Raw genomic sequence first — 27994 nt, forward strand, 5'->3', positions numbered from 1 at the left:
TTACGCAGAGCTACTTTCTCGGTAATATTAAAAGGTGAGTGTTTTTTCAATGACATTCCCAGCGCTGTGCTGTAAGTATACCTAAACTGCTTGTCAGGAGGAAATTCCTATACTAATCCGGACCCCACCTTTTATGAATGTCGAATTATAGGTGAAAAAGAAAACTACGAATGAATTTCAATAATATATAATGCTCCAGAATAAGGTTCGTTACCACTAGTGAAATTCAATTAAGAAAAATTGTATTGTCTTTTGTAGCGCTGTCCATGAGCTTATTTGCGGTCTCCCAGTGATAATCTCACTGTTCTTAACCTTGGTGTACAACTTGTTTAGTATGTGGATTAAAATTCATGCTACAGCTGCGGAGAGTGTCGGGTGACATGCTAAGGCAAGTGCCACGTTGTCTAATGCTTAAACCCTAATGGCGGAGATCATTGGAGGTAATGATAACAAAAGAAGCACTAGGCTGCGCATCTAACAGGAGGGATGACATATTGCTGGTACCGAGTTGCAGCATCATCGGTAGGCGCTCTACGGCTGTTCCGCAGTCGACGGAAAGTGAGGTGGACACATCAGGCAAGTATAATGTATTCTGCTGATTAAGATGCTTTCCGATGCACTGAAACTATGAACAAATGAGATTTAATTATCGCGTCTGAGTCTCACAAAGTAGCAATTATTTCAACGTCGTTACTTTCAATAATATCCACCTGCAACACATAACTTCATTAATGGAACACATACTATTTACTAAATACGTACTAGTTACTGTCATGGCCTCAATATAGAAAAACGGCACAGCTACAACTTGATCAGTGACGGTCAGTTCTGGAGATGAAAATTCTTTTAAAAAAGTTAGGTTAGCTGGAAGAAGGAACGAAGTGATGAATAGTGTGCGTGCAGAGACCATATCAGATTGAGTTTCTGCGAGCCAGAACGCTACTTCTCTAGCTTTGCTGTTTTCGCCTGATTTCTGTGTACATCTCCGGGTAGCCGTCATGGATTAGTGCACCGATGCAAGTTGACGACCATGCGCCTATGCTGGGGATGGTGAAATCCTCGGCGGCTGCGTCTAAGAAGTGGACCGACCTCCAGACCGACACCGACCGCGACGATACCAGTGTCTACTCGGTCAGCAGTGAAGAGTTCTCCGATGACGACTTTCAGCTTCTGAGGCGCCCCAAGGGGAAACGAAGAAACACCAGGGCTTACCTGTCTTCAAGCACGGCGACTGTAAGACCAACTCAGAATATCCCAGTCAGTACAATTCTATTTATACCAGAACTCGCTACCGACAACCTGAGGCGACTCAACAGACAGTATATCTCGGTGTGTCTCGAAGCGGCGACGCAAAATCAAGTCACGGATGTCAGAGTCAACGCACGAAAAAATGTCTTGGCTATTGATCGTTCATGAGACGGCGCGGATAACTTTGAGCAAATTTATGGAACTTGGAGGTATTAAGGTCCCCTCGTACATTACTGTGGACAGTGACAGCACTGCTCGTGTCATCAACGACGTGGAAGTCTCCATCTCCAGCGCCGACTTGCCTATTTAGGCCAGCAATTGATGGATTTGCCATCACTCATGTGTCTTGACTGGGCACATCCCGCTGTGTCAAGGTAGTTTTAAAGGGCGAATCTCTTCCCTCACACGTCAAGGTGGGCCACTTTAGACACACCGTGCGTCCATTTATCCAAAGATCACTCCAATGTCACAACTGCCTGAGGCTGGGACACCTGATCCCTGTGTGCGAGAACACGAGAGTTTGCTCGCGCTTCGCACAGCCCCAAGCTGCAGACTCTTGTGTAGCCACGGTTCTCAAATGCCCCAACTGCATTGGGTTCCATGATGCTACCTCAAAGGACTAACCCGAAATGAGGAAAGAAATGGCGGTCTTGAAGCAGATGGCAAGAGACCGTTCGTCTAGTCGGGAAGCTGTTGCGGCCATTAGAAGGCGACGCTCCTGACGCCGTCGGACTTCACAGAACGCCGATTCCTCTATGAAGAGCGCGGCTCATCCGACAACTCCTCCTCCTCTGCCCCCTAGGCCTGGCAGAGTTGTGTCGAACTCTGACAAGGTCGTGCCGGAGAACACCAATACTGAAGCCTGGCCCGGGCTACCAAAGCTACAGCCGCCGCCGCAGCAGAAGCCACAGCCGAAGCCACAGCCAAGGCCACAGCTGACTCCACAGTTCAAGCCGCAGCCGAGGCCACAGCCGGAGCCACAACCCATGCCACAGCCGACGCCGCAGCCGGAACCAAAGTCACATCAAAGCATACAGTTGACAGCGGTAGAGTCCACAGTGCCTACTCCCGATAAATTGCCCGAAGAAGACCGGCAAGTGGTTGTGATGCTTCGGTCCCTCATAAATGCCCTTAGTATACTCTTAAGCAAGCTGCGTACTGCGTCAGCGCGAAGTGCAATGCAAATACTGGATGCTCTTAATCCGGTGCTTGCAAGTCTCGAGTAAGCCCCATGGCTCAGCCGCAGCCTCTTATGCACGCAACGACCACTGGCCCTTGGTTCATGTCAGATGTCTTCAACGCACATCACCAGTTATGGGACTTGACTTTGGTGTTATGGTGCTTCCTTGCACACACATTGCTCACTCTCTTCCTCTTTTTATTCCCCCTTTTCCTTACCCCCAGTGCAGGGTAGCAAACCGGACGTTCGTCTGGTTGACATCCCTGCCTTTCCTCTCTTTGCTTTCTCCCTCTTTGAATATTTCGTACGAGTACGTGTTTCAAAAATGTTTTAAAAATAAGCGAATCGTAAAACATATGAAGCACTATCGACACGTCATGCATCAGATAACTTTCTAGTATCCCAGTTTATGAACTTTCTGCCACCTTGAGGGATTCTGCCGGAGTGATTTGGCCAAAAAAATGCTCACTGAAGTACTCCACGTGTATTTCGAACGAAAAAAAAAACTGCGGCATAAAATATCTCACCAGGTATGTCGAGGGTAATGCGTTGGCATTGAATCAACTAACCGTCACAACATATTTCCACCGTCGAAACGAGTTATGTATGATCAGTGTACAGCAGCGGTGCTCTCCTTCGCGCTTCGATGGTGATGATGATTTAATGGCGTCCCCTTTGAAACGGGGCGGTGACAAATGGTCACCTAGCCTGCTTGCTTTAATCAGGTATACTATACATGTTCTTGATCTCTCATTTTAGTATATTTCTCATTAATCTTTTTTTTTTTTTTTGAAAATCTACCTCGTATCGCTACCTATGAGTTTAAGAGATCCGGTCGTATCAATCTCTTCCCTGCCTTTTTTCCACCAATACTCTAATCATCTCTTGCTTATCTCTATGGCTGATTGGTTGATGTTTCCTTCAACTTTAAAGCCAAGCGCTTCTGGAAGTTGTACGTTACCTACGGTTCTCGCTGGGTGAATCCCTTCACATTCCATTAGGATGTGCTGAGTGGTCTCCGGATCTTTACTGCAGCATACACTAGCCTCATCTAGTTCCGAATATTTGTTCCAGTACGTTTTGGTCCTTGGGCAACCGGCTCGAGCCTCAAATAGCAAGGCACTGCCCTTTGTGTTATCGTACAGATTTTCCCTTCAAATTTCTTACTTCTCATTTGTGCAAATCTTCATGGTCCTTTTTGTTTCCATTCTATGCAACCAATTCACTGTCTCTATTTCTCTCACTTTTTTTCTGATGACTCCTGGTTGTCTATTTACAGTTTCGATTATCCTGTACTTGTTTGCCAACTAACTTGACCTCTTCCTCCATTCTGTGTCCACTCTTTCCATGTACGGATACTTGTGCACTTTAGCCGCCCATTTATTGTCATCCATATTCGTGAGCCTTTCTTGAAAACTAATTTTGCTCTGTGCTTCTCTGACTTCAAAAGAGGAGCAACCCATGTCACCCTGCAGTGCCTCTGTGGGTTTATCGTGGGCTCCCAAAGCCAACCGGCCTACTGATCTTTGGTTAACTTCCAAGCCCGACAAGATATCCGATTTTAGGCTTAGAATAACATTTGCGAACGTTAGCGCTGGCACCATTCCACGCACCACCTCATATTTATTGTGGCACCACAGTGCTCTGTGTTTCATTATTTCTGCCCCATTCCGCTTTCCCTTTATTTTCAGATTATCTTGGTGGTTGCTTGAGTAATTCTTTCCTTCGTTTATGTGTACGCCGAGGTACTTATATTGCTTCACTATGGGTATTACTTGCTGTTAAGCATAATTCCTGATTTCTCTGTGCTAAACTTAAGGCCTAGATTTGTCGCTGCGTTCCCACAGATATTCGCAAGTATCTGGAAATCTTTTGTATTGTCCACTAGTAGCACAATGTCGTCTGCGTACATCAGCCCAGGGACCTTCTGTTGTATCATTTGTCCATTAAGCATGTAGGATAAATCAAAACCTAATTGGCTGTTTTCCCGCCGTCTTTCTATCCGCAGAGATAGAAACATCCGGAGGGAGGCGTCACCTGGCGTTGACACTAGCCGGTCGTTGAGGGCTCGTAATGAAGGATCGGGGCGTTGCTCGTTGCCGATTTAAAGCAACTGTGACACAGAGATAATGGAAGTGATGGAGGCCGCATCTGCCGGTTCTTCCACAGGGTAGCGGGACACACACTCTGCATCTTCGTGCAAGCGCCCTGCCTTATATACGACGGAGAAGTTATATTATTGCAGGCGTAAAGCCCAGCGAGGGAGTCGTCCCGTGTGGTCCTTGAGCAAGGATAGCCAGCAGAGAGCGTGGTGATCAGTGATGACACAGAATGGGCGTCCTTACAAGTATAGACGAAACTTGGCAACTGCCCACACAAGAGCAAGGCACACGTGCGTGGTGATTGAAAATCAAAGCCCCCTTTTCAAAGAAAGATGGTTGAACGCAAAGCTTTCAACCATGCACACTGAATCAAAGTCGAAGTCCAAAGCCAACGACCACGCAACGATCCCAAGAAATGCCGATCGACCCGATGCAATGCGTATAGAATTTGATTGATTGCTTAGGATTGTATTTTGTTGAACGTTGAAGTTGGATGAAGACACATTTAGTTAAGTTGCATAGCCTTTACTTTAGACCATTTAGCCATTTATAACACGCACACACACACTTTCACGGACTACATGCCGTTGCCGGTACACGGGATCGGCCTTACGGGCACAATTACGCTCGCGCTTACGTTCGCGCATGGCAGCCTCTTCTGCCGTGCGCTGAATCAACGGCCTACCTATGGTGACGGCCGGGAATGCATTGCGTGATGCGCGTAATGCAATGAAGATATATACAGTCCGTCTGGGCAGCATGGCGTTGCAGCTCGCATTGTTCTTATCGCTACAACTGCGGATGTAAACTGTAGTGTTGTACGATTGTGTGCGCAGATGCCCAGATTGTTATATTGTGTTCTCTGATGCGCATATAGTTTCATTGTGTAAGTTGGCTTTCCTGCAGCCTGTTTTCAGCGCTCACGGACAAATCAGTGAGACTTGGAAAGCTTCGCTTTAATACTCCGCAGGTGATAGAAATCGGCTGGCATGATGATTGTTGGGCTTTAGTGGCGCAAGGGCCAGGTATGGCAAAAGAGCGCCATGACAGTATTAGTTCGCAGTGAAGTGATGAATTGAGAGAAGTAGATGTGACGTGGCTGTAAAGGGGCCTAAAATAATCGCTGTAAAGTGCGTAAAATCTACATGGAATACGATAATGGCAATGACTAGTGACGTGTACTATGAAGGTAAAAGATGCATTGCTAAACAATGACATGATATACAAGATATGTCAGATATAAAAATTGTCAAACAACACTACTGCCTAAACAGAGCCCTTGAAAGACAAGGGGCTGGAGGCATGTGCTTATACAAAACTATCACAGTGGCATCTCTGAAGAGAGGATGCGCTACGAATTTGTTGGGCTTATAACATGCAGGACCACTTCGTTTAAAAAACCGAGGACTGCTTTGGTGTTAAACACCGGTTCTTCACCAATAAAGATCATAGGATGAAGAGGGATATTATAGTGGTATGCTACAGGGAAATGTTTCCTTCTCTCTACTTCGGCTTCCCGACACTCCAGGAGGACATGGAGGACGGTCAGCCTCTCACCACATCTACCACAGGTTGGTGGTTCATCACCTGTCAACAAAAAACTGTGGGTTCCGTACGTGTGTCCTATTCTCAGCCGACTGAATAAGACGTCAGTTCGCCGTGCTTTCGTTAAGGGGGACCAGAAACCTAACTGTGGTTTAATCAAGTGAAGCTTATTACTTGTTTCAGCATCCCACAAGCGTTGCCAGTGGCTTCGCAGTTTCTTTCGCAAGAAAGGTTTCAGATCTGTTACAGGGACAGTAGCTGTAGGGTTAATAGCGTGTGATGTTATTTACGTAGCCATTCGGTCAGCTAGCACATTACCCTCAATGTTTCTATGGCCAGGCACCCATCATATAATGGCATGCTGGTTACATAAATACGCTTGACAGAGGACGGAATAGAGCTCAGTAAGTACAGGATTTTTGTGTTTACCTAGTGACATCAATGCTTTTACGACGCTTAGGGAGTCCGTAAATATAATTTCCTTTTGAAGTTTTGATTTCCTTATATGCTTCACAGCCGACAACAGTGCATGGGCCTCAGCTGTAAAAATACTCGTTTCCGGGTGGAGTACACCGGATTCCGAGAAGGATGGGCCAACGGCTGCATAAGACACCCCGGCATGTGACTTGGAAGCGTCAGTGTAAAGCTCTGTACACGAGTACTTGTATTGAAGCTCTAAGAAATGCATTTTAATGTGTGCCTCTGGCGCGTGTTTAGTTACCTCTACAAACGATGTATCGCAATCTATGAGTTGCCACTGCCACGGCGGTAACAGTTTCACTGGAGCCATAAGACGATGATCAAGCAGCGAAACACCCATTTCCTCACTGAGGTGCCTCACACGCAAGGCGAATGGCTTTCTCACTGCAGGTCGATTATGGAAGAGTGTGGCAGCGGTAACGTCATTTATGGTTGAATAAGAAGAATGTTCATTGTTTGCTTGTACTTTCAGAAAATATGTGAAACTGCTATATGAACGCTGCAGATGGAGTGACCACTGGTTAGACTCTACATAGAGGCTTTTGGATCGGACTTGTTCGGAAAGCACCGGTCGCGATGCGGATACCCAGATGGTGAACGGGGTCTAGTATTTTTAATGCACTAGGCGTTGCAGAATTATAAATTATAGACCCGTAATCAAGCTGTCAGAGGACAAGACTGCTATACAAGTTAAGCAAACACTTTCGATCACTGCCCCATGTTGTGCGGGACAGAAGTTTTAGAACGTTCATTGTCTTCAGGCATTTTGCCCTCAGATACTTAATATGAGGAATAAATGTAAGCTTGGAATCTAAAATGATTCCTAGAAACTTATGCTCGCTGCTCACAGAGAGCGCATCTCCTTTGATTTGTATACTTGGGACAGGCGTTACGCCTCTCTTGTTTGTAAAGAGTATGCAAGTGCTTTTCTGAGCGTTAACTTTAAAACCATTCTCCTCCGCCCATTTGGACAATCTGTTCATTCCCAGCTGTACCTGTCGTTCGCAGATGGCAATATTACATGACTTAAAGGCTATCTGCACATCGTCGACATAAACCGAATAAAACATTGTGCGTGGGATGACTGTACGCAGGGAATTCATTTTTACAATAAATAGTGTGCAGCTAAGCACACCGCCCTGCGGCACACCAGTTTCTTGTGTGAATGGCCTAGACAAAGCTCTGTCCACCCTTACGCGAAATGTGCGGTTAGTGAGGTAACTTTCGATTGTGGTAAGCATATTGCCACGAACACCCATCGCCGAAAGATCTCGGAAAATTCCAAAGCGCCATGTGGTGTCGTAAGCTTTCTCTAGGTCTAGAAATACAGACAGACAGAACTGCTTATTTATGAAAGCATCTCTAATATATGCCTCAATGCGGACAAGGTGGTCTGTTGTAGACATACCTTCTCGAAAACCACACTGGAAGGTGTCCAGAATTTTTTTATTTTCTAGGAAGCATATTAGGCGCTGGTTTATAATTTTTTCATACAGCTTGCACAGGCAGCTTGTTAGAGCTATTGGCCTGTAGCTGCTGGCCAAGGACGGGTCTTTGCCTTGTTTAAGTATGGGGATGACTATGGCTTCTTTCCATGAAGACGGAATACAGCCAGCCGCCCACATGGCATTAAAAAGAGACAAGAGTGTTTTCAGTGTTTCGGGGTGTAAGTACCTAATCATTTCGTACATGATACGATCCCCACCTGGCGCTGAGTTGTTGCAACAAGCGAGAGATGCTTTAAGCTCAGCTAAAGTAAATGGGGAATTGTAGGCCTCACTCGATGAGCCTTTGCGATTTAGGGGTCGCCGCTCTTCGCGTTCTTTGATTCTCAGGAATGTTTCGGTATAGTGCCATGCACTTGACACATACTCAAAATGTTCGCCTAGACAATCCGCCTGATCTTCCAGGCTATCACCTTGTGTACTTACTAAGGGTAGGGGATGCGACTCCCGACCTGTTAGTTTATTTACCCGATTCCAGACTTTTCTTTCATCGGTGTACGAATTTATACTGGTGATGTACCTATCCCAACTTTCCCTCTTTGCACGTCTACGTGTTCTCCTACCTTGTGATTTGATCTGTTTGAAATTAATGAGGTTTTTCAGCAGCTTTGTTTTGATTTTTGCGCGCTTTTCGACATTCGTCGTTCCACCATGGGATGCGACGCTTATTAGGTAATCCGCTAGCTTGCTTAATACATTTAGCTGCAGCGCTAATAATGAAACCTGTTAGGTATGCAACAGCGTCTTCTACATTAAAAACAGCAATTTCATCTCTGCCTAAATACGTAAGCTCTCGGAACATTTCCCAGTTGGCCGAGTCCATGTTCCATCGAGGAAAATGTGGCAAGCATGTATCTTGTTTTGTTAAGTTTAGCATAACTGGGAAATGGTCGCTCCCAAAGGGGTTCCTGAGAACAGACCACTCCAGATACGGAATTAGAGTACTCGATACTATACTTAAATCAATGGCTGAGTGTGTGTTATGTGTAACGCTGTAATAAGTTGGCTCTTTCTTGTTAAGTATAGATGCACCTGAAGAAAACAGAAAATTTTCTATAAGGCGTCCTCGCGCATCTAAACGAGAGTCGCCCCATAAGGGGCTATGAGCGTTCACATTACCGACAACTAGTGTATGGCCGAGGAAGTTCATCAATGAAGCTTTGAAACTGTGTCTTGGAAAGTTGATAGCAAGGAGGGACGTAAATAGAACTAATTGTGACTAGCTTACCGAACAGTATTGCTCGGACAGCAACTGCCTCAAGGGAAGTTCGGAGGTTCAATTGCCGACAGGCAACACCTTTATCTACTATTATAGCGACACCGCCCGACGAGGCGGTAGCGTCGTCGCGGTCCTTCCGAAAACTGGCATAGTGCCTTAAAAAGTTTGTGTTGTCTGCTTTGAGATGCGTCTCCTGGACACACAGCACCCTCGGACTGTATTTAAGAAGGAGCTCTTTGACATCATCAAGGTTACAAAGGAGACCCCTAACGTTCCATTGTAATGTTTGCGTGTTCATAATGAAAGAGGAGTTTGTGCTGTGTGTTCAGGGAATGCAAATCAGTTCACAGAGCCTTTGTACGGGCCCTGTGATGCGGGATGTTTCTTTTCTGGAGCGATCGCGAGAATCTCGCCGCTCACTAGGCGCTGATGGCGCCGTCTGGCTGGTTGTTGTGTCCATCGCCTCTTGCAGGGCGCTGGACACGCGCTCTTGCAAGCGCTGTGTTGGACGTGGAGGCCTCGTCTCAAGAGACGAGACCCTTGAGGCCACCAGCCCGGAGGTCGATGGCCCCTTTTTCTGGGATGGCGGCGCAGCGCTAGCTGCAGCCGCCGAGGGGGCGGACGGCGTCCCCGCCGGCTCACTGTGCGCGGGCTGGGCAGCCGCCAGAGGCCGTTGTGGCGCTGCCCCCTGACGCGCCACTTCGGCAAAGCTATTCTTCGGCAGGTAGGAAACCCGCCTTCGTGCTTCTCTGAATGATATGTTCTCTTTGACTTTGATCGTTACGATCTCCTTCTCCTTCTTCCAAGATGGACAGGACCGCGAGTACGCGGCGTGCTCCCCATCACAGTTTACACAGTGTGGCGCGTTCTCACAAGATTCAGACGGATGTTCATCAGCACATTTGGCATAGGTTATTCGGCCTCGGCAGTTCTGAGAACTGTGGCCAAACCTCTGGTATTTGAAGCAGCGGAGGGGATTCGGGATATAGGGCCTGACTCGGATCTTTACATAGCCTGTCTCGATAATCTCGGAAAGCACACTTGAGCCAAATGTTAGGATTAGATGCTTTGTTTGAATCTCTTTACCATCACGCCTCATCTTAATTCTTTTCACATTGATGACATTCTGGTCACTCCTTCCCTCCGAAAGTTCAGTCTCAGTAAGCTCCATTAGATCATCATCGGAGATGACACCACGAATGGTGTTCATAGAACGGTGGGGGGTGACACTCACAGGAATGGCCCCGAAAGACGCAAGTTTAGGTAGCTTTTCATATTGCATTTTATCGCGGAGTTCAAGAAGTAGATCCCCGCTTGCGAACTTGGAGACTTTGTAACCTGGGCCAAAAGTTTCAATCAGTGATTTCGCAACCAGGAAAGGTGAGATGATTCTTGCTGACTTTTCAGTTTTCTCAGAGTGTATCACGTGAAATCGTGGAAAGTTATCTACTTGGTGGCCAAAAAACGTGAAAACTTCTTTGGTGCGCCCTCGTTTATGAGGGCGATCAAGGAGTCGGGGAAATGACGAAAAAGCCATAAAGGTAACACTGATTTCGGCAGCTATGCCAGCCACCCACCACCGAGCCCAACAAGGGGACGCTACGAGACCCGAAGGAGACGCAGACGCCAGCTGTACATAGCCACTATAACCTAATACCCAAGGTTGGATAAATTACACCAGGTTAACCCTTGCTGCCTGGAAAATTGGAAGTAACAGGAAGTGAAAAGAAGACAGGAGAGATGCAAAGAGAGGCAGAAAGACGAAGGTTGGAGAGAGAGAGAGACAGGAAAAGGCAACTACCGATTTCCCGCGAGTGGGTCAGTCCGGGGGTGCCGTCTACGTGAAGCCGAGTCCAAAGAGGTGTGTTGCTTCCGCCGGGGGGCCATAAAGGTCCAAACTCCCGGCTTCGGCTCAACCTTCAGGATCCCTTTTTCCTCGGACACGGCTAAGCCGCGCACGATTAGACGCGGGAGGGTCCAACCCCCATGTGCTCGGGTCCGTGGTGTCGTAACACACCAAACGCCTGCTGACGCAGACGCCCCTGCGGGGGTCGGCTGGCATAAGCTATAACGCGATCATGTCCACGCTGGAGTTGTACTAACACTGCTCCTATGCCGTGACCACTGCCATCAGTTCAAACTTCTGTTGAGGCAGGCGGGTCAAAGTGGGCGACGATTGGAGTCGTGGTAAGTAGAGTAGAGATATGACAAAATATTCGGCATGATCACGACCCATGAAAACGGGACTTCTTTATTCGAGCGGTCGGTAAGAGGACGTGCAATGGTCGCTAAATCCTTTACAAAGCACCAGAAATAGGAGCACAGCCTTTCAAAACTGCGAACGGCCTTTGTAGACTTCGGAACGGCAAAGTTCGTAACGGCACCGATTTTGTCCAGATGAGGTCGCATGCCTCTGGCACCCACGAGGTGTCCAAGGACGGTGATTTGGCGGCGAGCGAAGCGGCATTTTAAAAAGTTCAGCTGGAGACCGGCCCGGCGCAATACGTCAACAATCGTTGAAAGACGATGCAGATGCGTGTCGAATGTGGGCGAGAAAATGCTGACGTCGTCCATATAGCACGAACAGTTGGACCACGTGAACCCATGAAGCAAAGGAGTCCATTATTCGTTCGAAAGTGACCGGCGCGTTAAGGAGACCGAAAGGCACCACTTTGAAGTTATAAAGACCATCAGGGGTTACAAATGCGGTCTTCTCTCGGTCCATGCCGTCGACGGCAATCGACGGTAAGTCGATAGAAGAAAAATAGGTGGCTCCGTACAGGCTATCTAGAGCGTCATCAATACTTAGCAAAGGGCAAACGTAGTTTTTTGTGATCTTGTTCAGGTGGTGATAATCTATACAAGACCGCCACGTTCCATTCTTCTCTGTGACAAGTACGACAGGAGAAGCCCAGGGACTGCAGGAAGGCTCGATAATGTCCTTTTCAAGCATCCTTTTTACTTCCTGTTGGATAACTGCTCGTTCCGACGCAGAAACACGATATAGGACATCGGTGAATAGGGGTTCGCATCGCCAGTATTTATGCGATGGGTCACGACGGAAGTTTGACCTAAGGATCAATTGTCAAAGTTAAAAATGGCGCGATAGCGGACGCGGTGGATAGCTTCAGCTTGAGCAGGTGTAAGGGCAGGGGAAACCATCTTCTCAATGCGATGTCAACGTCACCTCCGTGGGATCACGTATTGGCTGAGCTGCAACAATCTTCGACTATGAAGGGCTCGGCCTGATTATCCTGCAGAGCGCTAATTTCAGCCAGTGAGATTTCTTGTGGGAGGACTTGAGCGGTGAGCACGCAATTGACAAGCGGAAGGCAGGTGCGGTTGCCAGTAATTGTCAGCAGAGTGTGCGGAACGGTAACACCATGTGTAAGCATAACGGCCGGAATTGGTGCGACCATGTAATTGCCGTCAGGTAGAGCTGGTGTGGAAAACAAGTCGATGTGTGTGAGAGATTTAGCGGAAGGCGAATATAATCCATGCTGCGTAAACGGCTTTGATGCGGATACAAATGGTCGGCAAAAGGAGGCAAGTCAAAGCGAAGTGAGCCCACCAAAGAGTTAATGAGGGCACAATGACTGGCGAGAAAATCCAGACCAAGAATGAGTTCGTGAGGGCAATGCTCGATGACGGTGAAGAGCACGACGGTGCGTGCTCTTCAGGCAGAGCACATGCCAACAATAGAGACAGTCCCTCCATAAGAGCTCGGTTCGGGGCAGGCGTGAGAATTTTCTTAAGCTAACGGCGAAAGCAGCACTCATAATGGCCACATGCACCCCGATGTCTATCAACGCGCGCACAGAAACATTGTCAACGAGAACGTCCAAGAGATTCTGGTTCGTGGCTAAGGTCAAGCGAAGATTTCGTGCCAATGTCATAAATGCTGCTCCAACTCCAAACGCTGCACTGGCTAGTTTACCGGTCGGGGGTGCTGCGAATAGGTCGGAGTAGGAGCACGGCGTGACGGGGGCGAATGAGATTGACGGCGGGAGGAAGAAGGTGAGCGGGCTTAGCGGGGTCGTGTCAGAGGTGTCGCAGTGCCAGATGATGGGTCGGGCATGGGAGAGAATGAAAAGGAGGAACTAGAGGGACGAGGGTGGTAGTCAGAAGAATAGCGCGTTGGAGAAGTCCAGCGGCTGCGGCAGTGGGGAGCGATATGCCTAATGCGTCCGCATTAAAACAGATCGGCTTGTCTTCCACGGTGCTCCATTCGAACGGGTTGCGCTGTCCATAAGAGGAGTAAGAGGAGAGAGGTGGGAACGTGCGTGGAGAAAGAGGTTCCGAGCGCACGGGACGACCGGAGTGCGGGTCGACGTTTGACAACTCTTGACGGACGACGGCCTGTATCAAGGAGATCGTCGCCTTGAGACTGATCAGATGACGGGAATGATGGGGTCGCCAGTTGTCCTGCTTCGACCTCTCGACGAATGATGCGGGTTAAGTTGTCACATCGCGAAGGCTAGTGGAAGAGGTCATCACAATATGAGGTAGCAGCTGTGTTGGGAAGTCGCGTGATGTGTTGGAATGCCCGGCGCTTTTAGCATGCTCGAGTCGGCGGCACTCCTTGAGGATCGTATTGATGCTGGTGATGTTGGTAAACACCCGTCAATTGAAGGCGTCGTCAGCAATGCCTTTAAGGACGTGATTAACCTTATCGTCCTCCGACATTTTCGGGTCGGCCTTGGTACAAATGGCCAAGACGTCGAGAATGTACGACACGTAGAACTCGGTCGACGTCTGTACACGTGTGCCAAGGGGCTGCTTGGTATTAAGCTGGCGACCGAACGGATGGCCAATAAATTGCCGAGCTGCTCTTTGATGAGATCCTAGCTCGACATCTCCGCTTCGTGAGTCTGGAACCATGCCAGTGGAGTGCCGTCGAGGTAAAAAAGAACGTTGGCAAGCATTATGGTCGGATCCCACCTGTGACTGGTGCTGACACATTTGTACAAGTGGAGCCAGTCGTCAACATCAGGACTGCCGACTCCGGTGAAAACACCAGAATCCCGAGGGGGGGGGGGGCGACGATAGTGACATAGGTTAGTGGCTGCAGCTGTAGAGGCTTGCGTAGCTGAAGTGCCGCCAGCAGGAGCCGAAGTTATAAACAATGTCGGCGCTGCGACTGCTGCGAAGCTCCATGGCGGGCACGGGGAACATCCACCTCCACCAAATAATGTTGCGTGTACCTGATGCCCAAGGCTATTTACAATTTATTTACACGGAAGCCAATGGGGGCCAAGATGGCGGCACTATATCGAGCGGGAACCAATCGTCTTCCTCCTCTTCAGTGCAGCCACACTGTGGCAGCTGTTCCGTATCAATATTGTTATCCTCATGCTGTCGTTGTCACACTGTGGCTTCACCAGCCTCATCATTTCAGAAATGTAATCCTACTGTCATCATGCCATCGCCATTACACTACCACCGTTGACGTAATTTCGTTTGCGCAATTCTATCGTAATCATGCTGTCGTTATTTAATCGTAACTATGCTACTGTTGTCATGCCATCGTCGTGATTGCGTTGACCTCAGACAGTGCCTCTCATGCATCATTTGTGGTACTGTGGTACTCTCTTCATTCCGTCATGCTTTTACCGTCATTGTCATTCCAGCTTTGTCATCTGGTCGTCGTCATACCGTCGTGGTAACGCCATTGTCGCCACACATTCGTCGTCATCCCATTGTCTCATGTCATCATCGTCGTACCGTTATTGCCGTTCCATCGACGTCGTTCTGTTTTCGCCTTTCTATCGTACGCCCTGCATCGCCAGACAGTCGTCCTTACGCCGTCATGCTAACTGGGGACTCCAATACCGGAGACAGTGTATATCGTATAAAGCAGAATAAATTCTCAGAATTACCATTACACACATTAGAATAATGTGACTTCGGCTATTCGGTAATTGGCTACATTCATCATCATCATCATCAGCCTATATTTATGTCCACTGCAGTATGAAGGCCTCTCCCTGATATATCAAATTACACCTGTCTTGCGCTAGCTGATACCCACTTGCGCCTCCAAATTTTCTAACTTCATCACCCTACCTAGTTTTCTGCCGTCCTTCTCTTGGTATCCATTCTGTAACTATAATGCTGCACCGGTTATCCATCCTACGCATTACATGGTCTGCCCAGCTCCGTCTTTAAATGCGGAGCATTTCTTGGCGAACATATGCCACTTTGACAGTATCTATCTATCTATCTATCTATCTATCTATCTATCTATCTATCTATCTATCTAGTCGCCTACGTCTTGATGCTCTCATGGTCGTTTTGTTAATTGTTAGGTTTGTAGAGTACAGTGTAGAGTAGTGTTTAGTAGAGTGCAAGGAATTAGAGCCACAAAGAAAGAACTACTTCCACTTAGCATACAAACAACGCATTCCTCTACACCCATTAATGTTTCTGGGCATGGAACCGTTTTTTGATCACAGGTTAGTTTTAAAGTTTCTTGAAGATGCAGGTACATTGCAAGTCATCATCCCCCTACATTGGTAGCACATCATCCTCTCTTCAGAGGCTGCTGCTGCGACAGCATTATTGTTGAGCACGTGCCTCTCAGCCATTGCGCTGAAGGGCCCTGTTGAGGCACCGGTGCTACTTTCACGTGCACATTTTATGACATTATCACTTCAGAATAAACCATCCGTGGTCATTGCTCACATCTCCGGTCATTGTCTTCATTTAATAGTTATATATTTTACGCAAGTTACAGCGAGTGATTTTAGGCATATTTACAGCCATTTAACATCCACCATCCACAGTACATTTCTTTCTTTCATAAATAATTGATTGGAAACCCATCACCATCTGCATGGCGCTCTTTGGCCATATCGTGCGAAAAAACCCCATACATCATCATCAGCACCTGCGTTCAAGATTTCAACAACACGATTTCTTCCACAGGCTTTGTGAATATAATCACTATGCCGACACGCTTCACTGTACTAACTTCGTCGACACTTGATTTGTTTATTACCAACGCGGAAAGTAGAGTCACTGATACAGGAACCATAGCCTCTGACATAAGTGACAACGGCCGAATCTTCATCATTTTCTTCCCCTCAAAGTTCATAAAATAATCGAAGGGACGCAATTACAGTGCAGCATGTATCAGACGATGCTTTACTCTTATTAAACGTGACATCAGTGTTCAGGATTGGTCTTTTATATTCGCTATAAAAAACGTGAATAATGCATATTCCAAGTTCATTGAAATTTTTCAGAGAATATACGCTATACATTTTCCTTTTACAACTTTCAAACCATCAAAAAGAATAAGAAAACCTTGGGCCACTGCTGCCCACAGGAAAGCTATTAATAAGAAAAATCGGTTATTTCACACCTTTTTACGTACAAGAGCACCGTCTGACTTTTAAGATTTAAAACTTTCAGAAATAAACTGAACGCCCAGCTTAGGTCGGCAAAGTTAGGATATTATCAGCGGTCGTTTTCTGATATAAAGAAACATCAACCTGAGGCCGCATGGAAAGTGCTACATAGGGTTCTCGGTCGCGATTGTAAAACGGAAACACCCTAAAAGTTGGCGCACAATAACCGTGAAATACTTGGTCAGGCGCTTGCTGATCATTTTAACCAAGCGTTTCTAGAACACGCTCTTCCAGATATTAAACTACAGGTTATCAGACCGTCAAGCAACTGCCCTGCTGAGAGCTTTGCTCTGCATCACATAAGTGAAGCTGAAGTTTGTCGAACATTTCTAGGTCTAAAGAACAGCAAGGCTTTAGATATAGATAACCTACAAATAAAGCCTATAAAATATGTTATCGAATGCATTGCGCCTGCGCTCTCTCAAATATTCAACCTCGCTATCCAATCAGGTCAAAGTCCTGAAGCACTGAAACGATCCAAGGTAACAGTCAATCACAAAGGGGGCAATAAAAATGAGACAAGAAATTATAGGCCAATACCTGTGGTACCAGTTTTTTTCTAAAGGCTTAGAAATGATATTGTTTTCTCGACTGACTAACTTCTTTGACAAAATAAATCTTTCCGACGCGCAGTTTGGTTTTAGAAAAGGACGCTCTACTGAAACAGCTTTATTAACTCCTAAAGAAACTGTGCTAAAAAACATTGAAAATAAACATATAACTCTCGGCCCTTCGTAGATTACAGTAGGGCATTCGATTCACTTAACTATACCATACTTATACTAAAACTCTCGGACTACGGGGTTCGTAGTAAGCAGCCCGAACTATTCCATTCGTACTTAGCCAACAGCACTGAGTGTGTGTACATTGGCAATTACCATTCATCTCCCCTCCATATAATATGTTGTGTGCTCCAAGGCAGTATTTTAGGTCCTCTTTTGTTTAACTTATTATAAACGATATTGTCGGTATTGAGGCAAGGTCAAAATTTATCATATATGCCGATGATAGCACTATCCTACTCTCCGGAGCTGATGAAGCCGATCTAGCGTCAAGATGTAATCACGTCCTTGAGAAGCTCGTATTTTGGTGCACATTCTAATTGCCTCAATATTTACCCAGCTAAAAGCAAGGTACTTTTCTTCCGTATAAAAAATAAAGTAAATAATTTAGAACAGGATATATACTGCGACGGGCACAGGATAGAAATCGTCAATGAAAATGAAATTTGTGGAGTAACATTTAGCTCAAATCTCGTATGGGATTCGTATGTTGACAACTTATGCAAGAACTTTCAATGACCACAGGAGCTCTATCGCGTTGCCGTGCAATTCTTCCAGTGGAAGCAAAAAAAAAAAACAAATTTTGTCTGCACTGTTCGCTTCCCATATTAATTACTGTAGTCTCGTATGGTTGACCATTACACAAAGGAATATTACGAGGATTTGTTTATTACAAAAGAAAGTTGTTCGCAATATCGCAAATATTGATTATTTAGCTTCCACAGAAAAATATTTTAAGTTATACAACATTATGAAAATACAACATATGTATGAATTTCGTGTTCTGCGTTCATTCTATGTGTCTTCACCCACTTTTAAAAGCTTTATTACACAATAGCACTGCTTCAGCAATATACCAATGTTCGCACACGTTGTCCTGACTTTTGGCTAATACCACGTTTCCGTACTTTTTACAAACTGCAGTCTTTGAAATATAATCTTCCGTTAATACTCAATAAACACAAACATATAGTGAAGCCCACACTAGCACTACTACGTCAGCTCTTTCTTTAAATCATACATTCCGCTACTGTCGTGAAGCTAAATACGTTAATAATTCTTTTTTTCTTTTTTAACAGAAGCTAAATCCTCCTGTGTCTGCTTATATTTCACGTTGTCGTGTTTTCGAATGTAATCTCTTTTAATGATATATTATATGTTTATGTGTGTACGCATATGTGAATTCATATATGTATGTATACATATATATATATATATATATATATATATATACATATTTTTACGCTAAAGCTACGGCAAGGACGGAGGAAGAGGAGAACGAAGTGCGCTTGTCTTGGTAGCGGCTCGGTGTCGGCGCGGCCCCTTTTCATCAAATCATCTGTTAAATAAACGCACCCCATCTTAACAGTTTTGGTAGAGGTGCTGGGTATCGATCCCAATACCTCTCGATTTCTTACTACAGTGCGGTGCCACTGTTTACTGCGGTACGGGCGAGCTTTTCCTCTCTCCTCTTGCCTAGCAACCTGCTACCTGTTCATGCACTCTCGCAGTCATTGAAGATGCAGTCTTACCGGCACGTTCCTTATCCAGAGTTCGGGTTGCTGCTTGCGGTGTCGACGCCGATACATTTGATGCAATTGTTGAGCCTGTGTCTTCGATGGTGGTGAAGAAAAGTGTGCTCGTACCTCGATGCGTCCTCTCTGTGGCCTGCGGAACGACTACATTGTGGCTGTCAAATTTAGCCTCCCAGTCTGTTGTGCTACCCAGCGGTATGCAACTTGCCTCTTTTGAAGTGGATACCAGTCTCAGCATAGGCGCTTCAACTGATGACACGTCATATGAATCCCGAGAGCACGGGGCTGGCCCCGGTGTCCCTAAAGACTCGTTCCCTTTTCTCAATATGATCAACAAGTCACTGTCTTCAGAGAAGAGTCAAGCCCTTGTCAGCGTCCTTAGCAAACATGTGTCATTATTTGATTTCGCGCAGAACACTAACAAAGTTCGCGTTCCAACTACGCGGGCGTGCCACAGGATGGACACGGGGTACGCGCATCCCCTAAGGCAGAAGCCTTATAGCATGTCCGCGTCAGAGCGCAAGATAATCGCTGAACAGGTCGACGACATGCTAGCCAAGGGCGTCATTCAAGATTTCTCTAGCTCTTTCGCCGGTCATCCTCGTGAAAAAGAAAACGGATCCTGGAGGTTTTGCGTCGACTCAATCGGCGTCTCAATTCTGTGACGAAAAAAGCATTTGTATCCACTTCCCTGGATCGATGACGTTATCGACTGCCTTCATTCCGCATCGTACGTTTCATCTCTGGACCTCGGATCGGGCTATTGGCAGATGCCCATGCATTCAGCTGACAAAGAGAAAACCGCTTTTGTGACCTCCGACGGCTTGTTTGAATTCAACGTCATGCCTTTTGGTTTGTGCAACGCGCCTGCAACATTCGAAAGGTTTATGGGCACGGTACTGCGCGGCATGAAATGGGAGATTTGTTTGTGTTATGTCGTCATTTTTGGCCGCACTTTTGCAGCGCACAACCATCGACTGGACGTTGTTCTGACGTGCCTTGAACAAGCTGCCCTTACCCTCAACTCAAACAAATGTCACTTTGGCCAACGAGAGGCGCTAGTACTTGGACATCTAGTGGACAAGCATGGGGTGCGACCAGACCCACAGAAGGTCGCTGCAGTTAGCGGCTTTAAACAACCGCAGTCACAAGGCGAGCTGAGGAGCTTTTGGGTCGCTGCTCGTACTTTCGACGTTTTGTGCCCAACTTTGCCGATACTGCCTACCCCCTGACTTCATTGCTGCCCAAGGATAACCCTTTCATCTGGACAGCAGATTGCGATTCCTCGTTTCGTCAACTGAAGTTCCTGATCTCTTTCGGACCCATACTTCGTCATTTTGACCCCTCTGCCTCAACAGAATTGCACACCGACGCGAGTGGAATCGGCCTCGGCGCCATCCTCGTGCAGCGCCTTGGTGACGCCGAGCATGCCATTGCCTACGCCAGCCATTCGTTGAGCAAGGCCTAACAAAATTGCACCGTCACTGAGCAAGAGTGTCTCGCCGTCGTCTTTGCATTCCAGAAGTTCCGGCCATATCTCTACGGGCGCCGCTTCACCATCGTTACTGACCACCCTTCACTTTGTTGGTTGGTTGGTCTTCGCGACCTGTCTGGCCGCCTTGCTCGATGGGCGCTACGTCTACAGGAATTTGACTTTGCAGTCCGTTACAAGAGTGGCCGACATCATGCGGACGCCGATTGTCGTTCGAGGCTCCCTCTACCAACAAGCTAATGTGACGCCGATAATTTCGCTGAGTTTCTGGCCGCCATCGACGACATTCTTTTTCCCGACCTGGCCAGCTTCCGGGAAGAGCAGCGTGACGACCGCAGCCTGGATGCCCTCTTCGCCTCAGCTGCTCAGCCAACAGGAAACAATGGCTTTGTCATCCAAGATGGCCTGCTCTACAGCAAGAATTATGCGGCTGATTGTGCCCGCCTCCTCTTAGTGGTCTCTAAAAATTCAAGAACCCACGTGCTCCGTGCTATGCACGACTACTCGACCGCTGGGCACCTCGGTTTCACCAGAAGACACCACCGCATTCAGGGCCGATCCTACTAGACCAGTATGCGACGGAATATAGAGAAGTCTGTGGCCATTCAAGCAATTCAAGCGCCCGAATACTGCTGCGGTCGGACTCCTTCACCCTGTAGCGCCACCATCATCTCCTTTCGAAATGGTTGGAGTGGATCTTCTCGGCCCATTCCCGCGTTCAACAAACGAAAACCGTTGGATCATAATCTGCGTCGACCATCTGACGCGTTATGCTGAAACCGCAGCGATGCCAACGGCCACGGCTCTTGATGTTTCGAGCTTCCTCCTGTCCTCCGTTATACTCTGTCATGGACCCCCTCGTGTTATTGTGAGCGGCCGCAGTCGCCAGTTTGTGGCCGACGTAGTCGAAGAGCTGTTGCGTCTCTGTGCTTGTCAGTTTCGCCACGCGACCCCATATCACCCACAGACAAATGGTCTCGTCGAGCGCACCAACAGAACTTTGACCAACATGCTTTCGATGTACGTGGATTCGCGGCACAAAAATTGGGATGACATTTTGCTTTTATCACATACGCCTACAACACCACAAAGCATGAAACTACAGGATACATTCCTTTCTATCTTTTGATGTTAGATCACCCCGCAGCTTCCGTGACACCATTCTACCTTTCACTCCTCATGTGGACTCTTCTATTGCCCAGACTCTCTGCCGCGCTGAGGAAGCACATCGCATAGCTCAACTCCGTACGTTGGCGTCCCAGGACCACTCCAAGATCCGCTACGATTCAATACATAAGAATGTGTCATACGACAAAGGGGACATTGTATGGATTTGGACACCACTTCGCAAGCACGGCCTGTGCCAGAAGTTTCTGGCTCGTTACACCGGGCCTTTCGTCATCACCGATCGCCTAAGTGATGTAACCTACTCGATTGCTCGCCTCGTGTCCAATGGCTACCGGTCTAAGAAGGCGCAGCTTGTTCATGTCGCTCGCCTGAAACGCCGTCATCCACATGACTCCGAGTGGACGTAACAGTTACTCGCCCAGCGGGCTTCGTCTGTGAAGGGAGGAGTGTTACGCTAAAGCTCCGGCAAGGACGGAGGAAGAGGAGAACGAAGTGCTCTTGTCTTGGTAGCGGCTCGGTGTCGGCGTGGCCCCTTTTCATCAATTTATCTGATAAATACACGCACCCCATCGTAACAGTTTGTTATTTTACCCTTTATTTTTCATTATATTCGACATTTTTATATATTTCTTTCTTCTGTATGTAAAGCATTTTTCTTCATTTATAGCAATATATATAGCATTGTGTATTCTTATTCTGATGAACTGTTATTTTTTGTTTCGTATGTTTTTGTTTAACGGTTGCACATGCACGTCGAAGTCAAGCCTTGCTTTGAATATGGTGTCCGGGCATCTGTCAAGCTGCAGACCGCAGCTTTTAGCCCTGTCTACCACCAAATTTGTTTCGGAAAATAAAGAATTTGAATTTGACTATGGAGCAAATATTACTTCATTTGTGGAAGGAGTTCCTCAGGTGTTACAAATGGAGTGAATAATAATTCATTTCTGAAGAGAGTTTCTCGAGATCGTGCTGCATTATTTATACTTTTTTTCCTGTACTGAATTGAAGCCGCAGCTTTCGTGACGTGACTTTATGACACGTATTAATGACCGAAGATATACTGCAGGTTCAATGTTCTGTGCGGTAACAACCTTTACCGTAACTTAATTTATTTGCCACTTTTTAGTTAGATTTTGAATTTATTTGTAATACTTCACCGTAGATTAATATAGAATTCAATTATAGTAAGAGCACTTCTCTCCCCATCTAGTTAACCACCCTTTCTCTGCTAGTCAACTCTGTTCAATAACATAAATCGAAACGCGAATTCAGCACAAATGAAACCCCCGCATTTTTGCCTTCACGTTCGCGAGGGTATGTGACATTGACAAGATTCAAGTTTGCACGACGATTTTTTCTTAATACCATTAAACCATTAGCGAGTGGAATCCTTGACAGGGGTACATTCTCGCCTATGTATTTCTTGTTAGCATTTCAACGCACGTTATGATTCAATGAAGAAAATAAGGCTGATGGTTGTTCGGATAGCTGTATAAAGTGTATTTTATTATCTGTAGGCATTACAACGTCACCCGGAGACAAAGCACACAGGATAACACAACATTCGAGGAAAATTATGCGTAATAAGAGCATGCTATTTGAAATGATACATATATATTAGCAATAATATAAAATATATACCATACATCAGCAACGCCAAGAGTGCAACATATCGCACTTTGAATAAACAAGCGCACACGAAAACAACACAATGCAGATGTTCTGATAAAAGGAGGCGCGGACTGCATTGAATGACAGAACTATGCGTAGCCAACTCTAACAGTTTATTTACATGAGTGAACCACATAAAGTATAGCTCTCCTTAACATGGGAGGGGGGCGCACATTTAAAACAAGAAATGTAATCTATTTACGAGAGTATTTCCTAAGAAAAACAGCCTAGCATGGCAGCAGACCTACAAACTATTGCAAATGGCGTTTACTCCATTTGTGGCATTGTGAGAAGTCCGTAGATCATCCCGTATTTCAAAATTTGATGGAGCTGGTGTCTTACTAAATCATTGACGACAAAAGTCAGCAAGTGAACACGCTCAAACGACGCGTACAAAAAACTTAACAGCCTGACCGACGTTCAAGTTGTGCATCGCACCCATTGACCATACCACGTTTAGGATTCCTGCACGGGCTCCTCCTCGTAGGGAAAGGGAGAACATGCAGGTACGCTAGCGCCAATCGACACGCCGCATTCCGGTGGGGTCAGTGTCCACAAAACCTGCAAGCGCGTGTCTGAGTGACAAGAGGTGATGATTGTTCTCGCCTCCGCAACTTGCTTGTAATCCCCGTGCTTCGCGTGTCCTTGGAATTAGTAGCGGGTTTGTGCCTTCCTGCACGCTGACCGATGTCAAAACCCCATAAGCAAGTGCATGCAAGCGCTGTTGCAACGAAACTATATGCACACGGACACGCACATGAAAGCTTTCTAGCGTAAGCTTCCACGAAAAAGCACCGACGTACACACACGTAGTAAAAACGCACGCGCTCATACACTCAAGCAACATGCGTACGCACTCCTTCCTCCCGCACCCACACCCAAGCAGAGACACGCTATTTTTTCGTCATAAAATTAGCCCTCTTTGTAGATATCTCATGGCAATCTCAATTTGAATCGAGTTGCTAAAGAAAGCGGTAGCACCACATTAAAGGCACCTGCTCCGCTCCGTGCAACATGTAACGCGACGGCCGAAACGTTCAGGCTCACCTGGTTCACGCAGCATCGCGCGCCATTCTCGAACAATATTATTCTTGCACGCTCGGACCAAGGCGTCCATAAGAGTACAAGTAAACGCCACAACGCCGAATACCGGTGTCACTAGCTATAGTCTTCGCGCACGAAAAATTATTTCACCACGTTTCACTTGAGGTGACAGATGCTAGGTTGGCTCCGCCGGACGAGGCTTGTCGGGCGGGCATGATTGACATTGCTGCTGCCCGGCCTAGAGGAGGTGTCGATGAATGTTAGGCATAAAATCACTTCTTCACGCCGTCATCGACGAGGCGATTGGAATCTTCGTCATGTGTGGCGTGCTAAAGAAGACAGCGAAATGTCGTTGCTGCCATAGTGACGCCAAAGGCTTGAAGAAACGGCCGCTGAATATCCAAAGTAGTATCCATGAGTTGAAATGCACGAAAGAAGAAACGATTGCGGAGCAGTAACGGACCCGACTGTGCACGCCTAGATTATGCGACTGCCGCACTAGCCTCTATTTCACTCCATTTACATATGAGATTTCTCGTGGGGGAGAAAACTGCTGTTTACGACCAATTTTAGTACATCTGTGAGTGTTGAGAATGAATTCATGTTTTTATATTGAATACGTTCCAGCTGATGAAATACAATTTGGACCCGAGGAGTTTAAAAAGGTTTGCGTCGTATCTCGCACCTATACCGGCTATAACTTGTGTTTACAGTACACGGAGAAAATACATTTTCTCTCCATTTCACGGCATGAGGTTTGCACACTAATGAACACCAATTTGTAAATGGGGTGATATCAGGTCATTCCGTTTTTTACTCCCTCATTTGGTAAAGGAGGTAAAATCGTGGTTTTATGCTTTTTTTACTCCATGATGATGGAGTAAACATATTGTGATATGGAGTTTAAAAGGTATTCAACCATAAAAGCCTCCACTGAGTCTTATTTATGTTTACTTGTACAATGTACAGCATTGGAATGCTTGTTCATGGCATGTATTTGACCGAGCCCTATGCTTAAAATGTTCTCACGACATCGGTAACCCGTACAGTGTCTTGGCATACGAATTTGCCCGCTTGTAGAGGCACGAAGCTACAGGAGTTACTGAGTGGCACATGCTTTTGTTCAAGAAAACACCAACATGCAGACATTGCGGATCAGTGCGGATCAGTGCATGAGCACAGTTGATTAGCAGCGTCACTGATTCAGGTCAGCGGAGTCTGTGTGATTCATTTCAATTGTGTGTGGTTATCCCTCCACGACCTAATTGTGTCTTATTTTAAACAAAGAGTGAAGATGCATTCGGCACTTTCACTTACAATATGGACAAGTCAGAATGTTGCCTTATATACGTCAAAGCAAAACAATATTTGCATTTTTTTAATTATGTAAAATTTCGCAACCTGAATCCCAGAATAATTTGCGAACTATATTGCAGCACCGTCTACCTTGTAAATCTAGAACTTTCACGAGGACCTCATACCGAGGACGCACCTGTGATGACCGCGACGAGAAATGGTAAGAAGCGACACCGCAACCGCTCTCTAAAGAGTACGTTTGGTTGTCAGAACGTGGCAAGTATTCACAGACGATTCAGGTACTGCACAATTCGGATTTTGAGCGCAGCACTAAGGTGTTTTGAATTCGCGATATATTGTGGCAAAGAATTTCATTCTGAACTACGGCGCCCTCTTGGTGGCGGCGCAGAGCCTCTGCTCACGCAGCTCGTTTAGCAGAAGCGGCAGACGTAGTATTTCTACCGGTTGCGTCACCAATTGTTCATAAAGAATGCGTGAACACGAGAAGGCGTGGCTCACGCGGATCGCGTTCTTTAGTGGCGGCGGCGGAGGTGAATTAGCACATGCGCAGTGGGTCCGAAGCCCACGCCAGCGCTTTGTTTCCATATATGACACTGGTGGACGCGCTCGCCGCATGTCTGGTCGCCGCCGTTGTACATGTCTCCTGCGACACTCGGGTTTCCTCCTCACCCTTTCGCGCTACCCACCTCCTCCGCTTCTCTCCTCGCGCTCTCCTCACTCTCCCCTTTTTTCAGCCCCCGCTGAGCTACGCGTTCGCTCTTTCTTCTTTCGCTGTGCTCGCTCGCTCTGTTGCGCCGAGGCACGCTGACGCTCAACGCAGGAACGGGCTCCTTAGAGCAGTGCCACAAAAATTTTAAATATTTATCTATTATACTTTGGTACAGATTGGCTTGCTTTTATATTCACTGCGAGAAGATATCTGCCTAAACTGATCAAACTGCAAACTACACAATCTTAACAGCTCACTTGGGAAGCAGCATAAAACGCAACTAACAGAATTAAACAGTAGAAAAGACGTCGTGCACCAGTATGCACAAATACATTTAGGTTAACACGTTTTGTGCTGAAGTTCGCGGCAAGCAAGCGTCTGCCTTCCTTTGGAAATTGCGTGATGCAATTTGCTCGTAAGCGGGCAGCCGAGTGATAGAATTGCCGCGTTATTGGCCCCTGCCTTTGGCGCCAAAAGGGGACGTGCCAGCGGTTGACAGCTGCGCATATCGTTGCTTAAGGCTGAGGCGGTATTGGGTGTGGTACACCCGTGTACCGCACCTAATGCGCGGTACACAGGTGTTTTTGAGTTTTAAGAACAATTGTTACTGAAGGTAAAGAACATGTGAAGGGCTGCAGAGGACGCATTACAGGTGCCAGGCCAGCTCGTTCCATATAATGTAATTGTGCAATGTTAAAAAAAAGGCAGGCAGGAAAGTAAGGTTAAGGTAACTGATTCCATTTTACTAATTGTTCAATTACATTCACGGGGCAGTAATTGGTAACCATAATAAATAGCACTTTTGAAGGACGTACTAATTGTAATCGGTTGCACTTTTTATGAAGAGTAAAAGTCCGTTCGCAAGAAGAAATGGCGGTGAAACGTAGTCGCATAGAGAAGACCTGATAATGGAACGTCTCGCGCTGTGGAGCTCGCGCAGCTGTGAAGAGAGCGTCGGCAACATGGGACGTTCACAAACGCGTTTCACAGTAAGCGTTAGTTATTGACGTGTGAGGAGAATCCTGCGAAAATCTAAATTGCTATCGCGTTTTTCTCTTTCAGTTGCAACATGAAAATCTTCTGCGAATTTCACAATAAAGTCTATTGTTTACCATATTCATTTAAAATAGGATTTTCACCTAACATAATATACCATAGTGCACAGACGGTTTCACAATATTTCGTCTTCAAATGCATATTTATTTTTAGTTGCAGCTGCGAAGTCTCAGTAGAAACCTACCTTGATCGGAAAGAAAACAAACGTGTATGACTAGAACCACAATCTCTCAATTATTTCGATCTCCTACTAGGTGTAATTAGTGCCACTTGATATCCGACAGAGAACAGTCGCCGATCTGCAAATGTCTCTTCTCTATTTAAGGAGATGGTCTGTTTCATAAGTGAATTCAATGAAGTTCATTTGTTAGACTGGAGCGACCCAAAACACCGTACATAAACTAACCACCAACTTGGTTTGTAACAGGGAAGGTACGACAGTATAGCTTCGTGTACTATGATGACGAAGAGAAGTGTGCTGTTTTAACGTTCCTCGACCAACCACTGTAAGTGTACACAACCATGTAATTATTAACGTTACAATCAAATAAATGTTTCACACCGATGTC

At 46.5% G+C, this 27994-nt stretch overlaps 1 long non-coding RNA gene across 1 annotated transcript; it reads left to right on the forward strand.

The window, feature by feature from the left end:
• On the forward strand, positions 1 to 27929 carry LOC125940231 (uncharacterized). Its single transcript, XR_007463455.1, has 3 exons — positions 1 to 34; positions 25780 to 25859; positions 27853 to 27929. It is a non-coding gene; the product is annotated as an uncharacterized LOC125940231 (long non-coding RNA).
• The last annotated feature ends 65 nt before the right edge of the window (positions 27930 to 27994 follow it).

Source organism: Dermacentor silvarum, chromosome 9, assembly GCF_013339745.2.
Source record: "Dermacentor silvarum isolate Dsil-2018 chromosome 9, BIME_Dsil_1.4, whole genome shotgun sequence".
Taxonomy (NCBI): Eukaryota; Metazoa; Arthropoda; class Arachnida; order Ixodida; family Ixodidae; genus Dermacentor; species Dermacentor silvarum.